General features: G+C 48.7%; 1 protein-coding gene across 1 annotated transcript in view; it reads left to right on the forward strand.

Annotated features, from left to right (window-relative positions):
* Positions 1-7,942, forward strand: part of Iqck (IQ motif containing K) — an 87,921-nt gene that overhangs the window by 55,301 nt on the left and 24,678 nt on the right. The gene's annotated exons all lie outside the window — the stretch shown is intronic.

A 7,942-nucleotide genomic window follows, 5' to 3' on the forward strand; every position in this document is an offset into this window, starting at 1 on the left:
TGGTCCCCTACAGGAAGCATCTTACACTAAACCAAAGCACTGTGAAAGCAGAGAAGGAACTCTGTGGGGAGGAGGAAGAGGACCAGTGATGGAGAAAGGATGGATAATGAAGGAAGGACCAGTGATGGAGAAAGGATGGAAGAGGGAGGGAGGAAGTGGCAAATTCAAATAGTAATATGTGTAAGAAAATGTCATAATAAAACTTATTTTGACATTAATTTTAAAAAATAGACAAAACCCTCAACCTTTTCATGGTCAGGAAGCAAAAGAAAAAGAGAGGCTCAGAGTCTCACACTACCCTTTAAGGACACCTTCCCTCCATTGACTGGAAGCCCTCCCCCAGGGCTTTTCTCTTAGAGGCCCCACTGTCTTCCAACCGTCTCATGCTGGGGACCAAAGTCTTACCATACCGGGCTCTGGGGAACAGTCCAGGTCAGACCAGAGTCAGCCACCAAAGGATCCAATGGTGTCTCTAGTCACAGGATTTATGATGCAGGATATACTATTCCCATGCCAACAATTCTCCAGTTCCCTGCACATGGTAACTGGATGTCCTGCAATTTAATTCTGATGCTATGCAGAGTTAGCGTGGACACTGCAGGTCAAGGACCCTCCCACAAGAATGCCCACGTGTCAGATGTCATTGGAAGTATCTGGGTCCCAGACAGCCATGCTTCTTCCTAAATCCCCTACCTTAGGTGATGTGGTCCAAGCATTACACCGTAAAAGGACAGTGACAGATAATTGACAAACTCATGGAATAGTGAGGAACCCGATTTGCAGAGCTTCAGGAACACTTGTCTTTCGAATCATCCTTGCCATTTCTGTAAAGACCTTATGGAACCATACCATTCCTCCTTTCCATTGTGGGTTTCGTCCCAAATAGCCCCAGTCATATATTAATTATTGGGTATAATTTCTTTCTTTACAGGCAACTGTGGGGCCCTGGTGTGAAAGCATTCACTCAGCCAAAGAAACCTTTGTTCTCATAGTCAAATCTGCATAAAGCTAGCCCCCACAATTATTCTTTATGGCAGGACATCCAACAAGGAAAGGAGCCTTGCTAATAGAACACATAAGAACCTTGAAAGACAGGCATTGAGCAGGGAGACAGCATGTCTGCCCTTACTGATAAACAGGTCTGGGTGGCCCTAAATTCTGTAATAGCCAACTCAGCAGAGTGTAACCTACTGGCCTCTGCTCTGTCCTAACGAGCTGTCAGTATTCTGTACTTACCTTCACCTCTGTTTCACTGACACAAGGTCTTAGTCCAGAAAATTAACTGTTTGTGCCTTTACCCATAGAAATACAGGAAAAAAGCTTAGATCACTAAACCAGCCCCAGAGAAAGGAATTCCTTCTCACCTGGGTGCCAGTGGATACAGCATGCGCACGCACACGCGCGCGCGCACACACACACACACACACACACACACACACACACACACACACACACACCGCAGCACCCTGTTGCTTAGCCCCAGGGAGGCGGGGGCAAGCACCATCTGCTTCCCTCCTTTGTGGCTTATGCTGGTTGCCAGGGTTACCACAAATGCTGCGATCCCAGCTGCCGCTGGAATGAAAGTGCTTAGAGTGTACAACACGAGCGTTTTTTTTTTTCTGTTCTTTTTCTCTACGTTTATTAGTTACAAACTTCTAGCTTAACTAACCACCCAAATGTAGTTAATACACGGCACAAATTCCCTCTCCCTCTCTTAGAAATCATAGTCCTTCCTCTTATTTGCCCCTTCTCAGATAGGCCTGGGGGTGGACTTCACAGCCACGCACCCTCTGAGACAGTAGTACATGAACTGGTGCCTTCTTTACCTGTCTTACCCGTCTTGTTGATCCTAAGAGATGCATGCTTGGTATCAGTTATTTGCCAAAGAGTTTTTTTAACTATGTCTGTGTGCATATATAAACGGGAAAGCTTGCGGGACTGAGGGGGAGCATTGAAAGAGCGTTGGAGAGAGCACTGGGGAGAACTTAGAAGTCATAAACGGGACAAGACGAAAGACGTCTGTGAGTTGATTTGTGTGCCCTCAGACCTCTGTCAGTCAGCTGTCACCTGCTATGACAGTCCTTCTGGATCCTGAGAGGTTAGGGGGGTTGGCACCCACACATAAACCTCAATACTTAGGAGTTCTCACAACCTGGGGAAGCTAGAGATGGATAATGTGTTGGTGGGCGCGGCATCTACACGGAGGCCTTGGTGTGCAGATCCCCTCTGGGCTTGGTGTGACTGTTGCTCTCTGAAATCAGCAGCTGGGATAACCCATTGGGAGCCATTGGGGAGCTCTTGGGAAGCAGGGTTGTTAATATAGCCTTGTGGGGGTAGAGTCAAGCAGGGCTCATGAAGTTTTTCTGAGAGCCCTCCTCATTGTTGCCTGTAAAAGGAAAACAATGGGACCCGTCAGCAGCTTTTCGTGAGTCATCCAGGCTGGGGTGGGACTTTCTGGTGGGGTAGCTGCCTTAGAGTCACCCACGCTCCTGTAAATAACCCCAACATACCAATTGGCTCATCCAGCTTGACAAATGGAATTCTTTCTTTGGTCTGTTGATGCTCCCCTAGCTCTAGGAAAGGTCCTGTGACAGGCGTGTATTACTGAATTCCTGGTCCATCTGGAATTTAGTCAAATTCTGTAACTTCTGGTCATTCTGGCCTTGGCATGCGCATTGGTATGTGTGTACATGTTTGTGTGTGAATGTGGGCACATGTGTGCTATGGTGCATATGTAGAGGTCAGAAGACAACCTAAATTACTTCACACCTTAGTTGAGACATGACAGGATCTCTTTGCTGTTTGCCACTGTGTATGCCATGCTAGCTGGCCTGGGTGTTTTTGGAGATTCTCATCTGTCTTGCTGTAGATTACAGATGTATGGCACTGTGCCAAGGTTTTACATGGGCACAGTGTAAAGTCTTCCTGCATGTGTGGCAAGTGGCTTAGCCGCTGAGTCATTTCCCCAGACCTCATTCTGGTTTTTAAATGGTCTGGCTTTGCTGCTGGGCTTCACTCTGTTTAAATTTAATTCCTTTGTCTCCAATCTCCCTTCCTCATCTCAGAGACCTAGAAGGTAGAGGAAGGGATGTTACACACCCTAACCTGAGCTCACTCTCTGGAGACTGAATGGCAGGCCGGCTGTTAAGTTTCCCCAAGTCACAATAGGAAAGACACGTGACTAGTTAACATCACAATTGGGGTATATTTTGCGGGTTGGGGTTGGGATCAAGTCCCTAAGTCTTGGTCTTTAAGAGCTTTCCTGAATCTCTTATCCACAGGGGGAACATGTGGTCCTGATGCTGGCTGTTCTGTAGGCTGCTATCTGGGCTCACAGCTTCCGTGCTGAGGTGGGCTGAGAAGCCCGCTGTGTGTCTAACCAGGGCAGTGACTCAGCCAACTGGGGTGATCACTGCTTGTTGACTTCCTGGGGTGGAGATTAGTGAGGGGGCGAAAGCCCAACCATGGGCTGCTAACCATGATTTTTAAATGTTCTGGAAGGCCACACTCAGGAATTATGCCTGGACCACTGGAGACTTTGCTCATGTCATAGAATCCTGGGATTAAAGGGATTAGGAGAGCCCATCTGAAGAGGTAGTCAGCTATATGTCTGGGGTCTACGGGAGAGCCCATCTGAAGAGGTAGTCAGCTATATGTCTGGGGTCTACGGGAGAGCCCATCTGAAGAGGTAGTCAGCTATATGTCTGGGGTCTACGGGAGAGCCCATCTGAAGAGGTAGTCAGCTTTATGTCTGGGGTCTACTGGACTTCAAGTCGAGACTTGAGGGGGCTGGAGAGATGGCACCAGCTGTAAAATGAGGACTTGAGTTCAGATCTCTAATACCCAGGGAAAAAGCTGGGCACAGTTGAACACACCTGTGGCCCAGTGCTGTAGGGGTGGGGATGGAGCTCCTGGCTGCTCACTGGCCAGGCAGAATCAATGGGCTGCAGGTATTTTTTTTCTGTGCCTCAAAAAAATAAGGTTGAGTGCAGTTAAGGAAGACGTCCAACCTCTGCCTTCCACACATACCCGTACACACATGCACCTTCTTGTCCCAGAGTGTAAGTGCCCAGTAAAGGGTGTAAGAGAGTAAGGCAGTTAAGGTCGAGGGCCACATCTCTTGCCAGATACAGTTGGTGGATAGCACCCAATCTTAGGCCATTAAAAGACATTATTATTATGATGATTGATGTAAGCTTGGCCTTGCTGTCTTTTGAAATGGATTTCTATCTGGATCATTCCTGCTTTTATATTCCAAGAGAACAGTTCATCTTCTACCTAATGAAAGGAGGACAAATTTAATTTAAAATGTAATGTTCAAGCTTTCTTTCTACCTGACTGTAATTCATACAACTGAATAGAGAAATATATAAGGACCGCCCTCCCAGATCTTTTTAGTGTGTATCTGTCTATGTCTGTGAGTGTATGCATATGTGTATGGGCATGGGTGCATGAACCTGTACACATGAGCACCAGAAGAGAATGTCACCTCTCTCAGAGATTGACTCGGGATGATGGGCTTGACGCGAGAGCACTGGGATCTGAGCTCTTGTTTTTGTGATTGTGCAGCAAGTACTCCTAATCCCCTCTTTTTGCTGCCCCATTTTCAAGCATGCTAATATATCTTCTCTGCCCACAAATCTTTTGCTTTGCAGCCAAAGCTGGGAAAGCACATGAATATATTTTCAAATCCACTACACACACACACACACACACACACACACACTCACACACACACACTCACACACTTAATTCCCAGTTAGGAAGAAAAGGAGGCAGCCATTCTGATGAGTGTTGCTAATAAGGCAAGTTGTCTTGGAGACCGTTAGTGACAGAATGTCTGCGCTGGGGATGTCCAGCCCCAGCCCTGAGGGACCTCTCTGCCGCAGCCTCCTCCTGTGATTGACACATTCATCTCTCTTGCCCCTAGTGTCTTGGTGATGAGGCTTGCCCCTTTATTTTTATCTGACCCCAGGCCAGCTGTACTGATTCCAAGACGGGGAAGGCCCTGGCGTGGCATCTGTCCCTTCAAGATGGCCCACTGAAGCAAACAATTCCCAGGCACTTCTCTGCTAGAGTAGATACTTTTCATTCAGCCTGAAACATGCCGGCTCTCTCGCACTGATTCCTGTTTGCGAATGAGACAGCGCTGATTATTTAGCCATGAAAGCCAGGACATCACTAAAAGTGGCCTCATGTTACTGCCTCACGGGCCTATTAGCCACTCATTTGCCGTTCGCACGTGTCATTGAGATGCAAAGTGGCTCCGGGTCTCATTACTGGACAAGGCCCTTTGTCAGACTGGCCTGGCCCCAGGGTCCTCAGCTTTGCAGTTATTCCTTCCTCTGGTCCCCAGCAGGAACACTGTTACTTTGACATTCGCCACATCGGCACTGAGAACCGTACCTGCGGCAGGGAAGATTGCCACCGAAAAGACAGGTACCACCAAATTTCCCCTCAGATGCCAGCCACAGACTCTTCTTTGTTAAAGCATCCTGACCTGGCTTCTATTATCATCCATCAGCTGCTGAACTCCTTCTCCCGTGCTGGTGACCTTCTAGCTGTCTCTTCCCTTCTTTGGTCACTCCCTGTTTCTGGACGGCTTGTGTTCTCAGTAGGAAGCAGTCAGTGACCTTGAGTGAGTTTCCAGTGTCTTACCCTCCTCCTCCTCCTCCTCCTCCTCCTCCTCCTCCTCCTCCTCCCTCCTCCCTCCTCATGTCTCTTCAGCCCTAAACGCAGGGTCACAGCAGCCCTGTTACTGCTGTGAAGATTTGGTGAAGCCACGTGCAGCACGGCACTTAGCACCCTGCCAGGCTGTTGGGGTTTCATTCTGAAATGTACCCACAGGTTCATCTTGCAGATACTGGAGGCCATGCTTGTGGTACTATTTGGGAGACGCTGGAACCTTTAGAGGGTGGGGCCTGGCTAGTGAAAGTAAGTAAGAAGGAGAGGGACTTGGAAAGTCATTCTTACCCTGGTCTCTTCCTAGCTCTCTGTTTCCTAGTCAGCTCAGACATGAGGGCTCTCTACTATATACTCACACGGCCAAGAGCCTCACCATGCACTCCACACTGTGAGGAACTGAGATCCCTCTGAACCCGTGGGCCAATATAAGCTCTCCCTCTGTTAGGTTGTTCCTGCAGGTTACCCAATCACAGTGGCCTGCCTCCACAGCTCTGCTGCATGCCTGTGTTGTCCCAAGTGCTAATACCAAGAGGAGCAAATGTGAGATCAGGCTAGGTGCCTATGGCTTTCTGTCATGTAGATTTGAACCTTCATCAGACAAGCACACAGATCTGTTTCTAAATCGGACCAAGAGGTAGAAGAAGAATAACTAGACCCCAGCCTAACCAAAGGATGCTTTAAGTAACATTTGAGTGGAAATCAGAAGAGGTCTAAGAATGAACCAGGAGAAGAAGGTGTCTGGCGCTGACCAGCCCGCAGACACATTGGAACAATGAAGGAAAAGTGCCCTCATCCTAGGCAGATGTGGCCCCACACCATGGAGCAGGGCTGAGTAAGCAGATGACAGACTGGGAGGTAGGGCCCTGCGACTCCTCTGCTGGGCATCCTTGAGAATAGACAGCCTGCACAGCTGTCCTGGTACCCTAGGGCTTCAGAGGAGCTGAGAGGGCTGGTTGGCTGGAACTGGGGAAGAGGCCTGGTTTCGCATGGGGCCAGAAAGTGGTCAGTAAATATCAGCTACTGTTTGCATTCCTGTGCTGTTCTCTAAGTTCACTGCTGCTGTACCACAGTCTCCAGAAGGCATTTTAACTAGTGATGTGGTGGTGACAACCACTGATTTCTAGCACACGGGCAATGGGAGAATGGAAAAACAAGACCCTGCGTATGGAAAGCAGGGCTCCCAGGAGCAGAGCACTGTAGCCAGGAAAGCAGCTATTAGGCAAGAAGAGGCCAAAATAGAAGTAGCAAACAAACAAAAGGCGGTCTGCTGGGGCTAAAAGTAGAAAGTGAACATTAGGGAAAGGTCCGCACAAAGCTGCGCTTGCAGGGGCTGATTATCTCCACAGCAATGTCTACTTCATCTCTCCATTGGAGGACGGCCAGCCCCAAAGCCAGAGCCTGCTGCGACGCTGCTTCCCTAGACAGGGTCTCAGAAACCACAGTCTTTCTGGCTTTGGTTTCTCTGTTTTGGAATAATCTAAAATCTATATGTTGTAAGTTCTCTCTCTCTCTCTCCATCTTCCCTCCCCATCCCTTTCTTTCTTCCTTTTTCTTTTCTGACCTGGAGGTTGAACCCAAGGCCTTGTATGTGCCAGGCAGGCTAGTGCTCAATTGCTGAGCACCCCCACCCCCATCCCTGCCACTACTTTCCCTTTTGTTTGCAGAGGTCTCACGAGCCTCAAAGTTGGTTTGAGGTCAAGGTTGACTGGAACTTAGGCTCTTCCCACTTCACCTCTTAAATGGTTGGATTGTGCATGTAAGTCACTAAGCTGGCTCATGCAGTGCTTAAGCTACAAAGTCCCCACAAACGCTGGTGCTCTGTCTCTTGCACAATGTCTATGTAGTCTTGGGTTGATGACATGGCTCTTGCATCTTCAAGGCCAATGTAACCTGAGTCCTTCAAAGGAAGAATGGGCTAGCTGTGGTTTAAGTGCACACACTGATTGGACCTGGGGAAGCAGCTCAGCAGGTCCAGTGCTCGCTGTGCAAGCTGGAGGACCTGAGTTTGGCTCCCCAGGATCCATGTAAAAAGTCAAGTGTGGGTAACCCCCAGAGCTGGGAGTAGGGTGCAAACAGGAGACAGTCCCTGGTGCCTCCTGGCCAGCTGAACCAAAGAGCAAGGAGCTCCAAGTTCAACTGAAGATCCTGTTTCAAAAAACACAGTGAACTATAACAGGGGAGGGCAGTGGGTGTCAACTTCTGTCTTGTACATGTGCACACTTGAACACACATACCCCTCCCCACTCCCCAGACATGC

The sequence above is a fragment of the Microtus ochrogaster genome, chromosome 8, assembly GCF_000317375.1.
Source record: "Microtus ochrogaster isolate Prairie Vole_2 chromosome 8, MicOch1.0, whole genome shotgun sequence".
NCBI lineage: Eukaryota > Metazoa > Chordata > Mammalia > Rodentia > Cricetidae > Microtus > Microtus ochrogaster.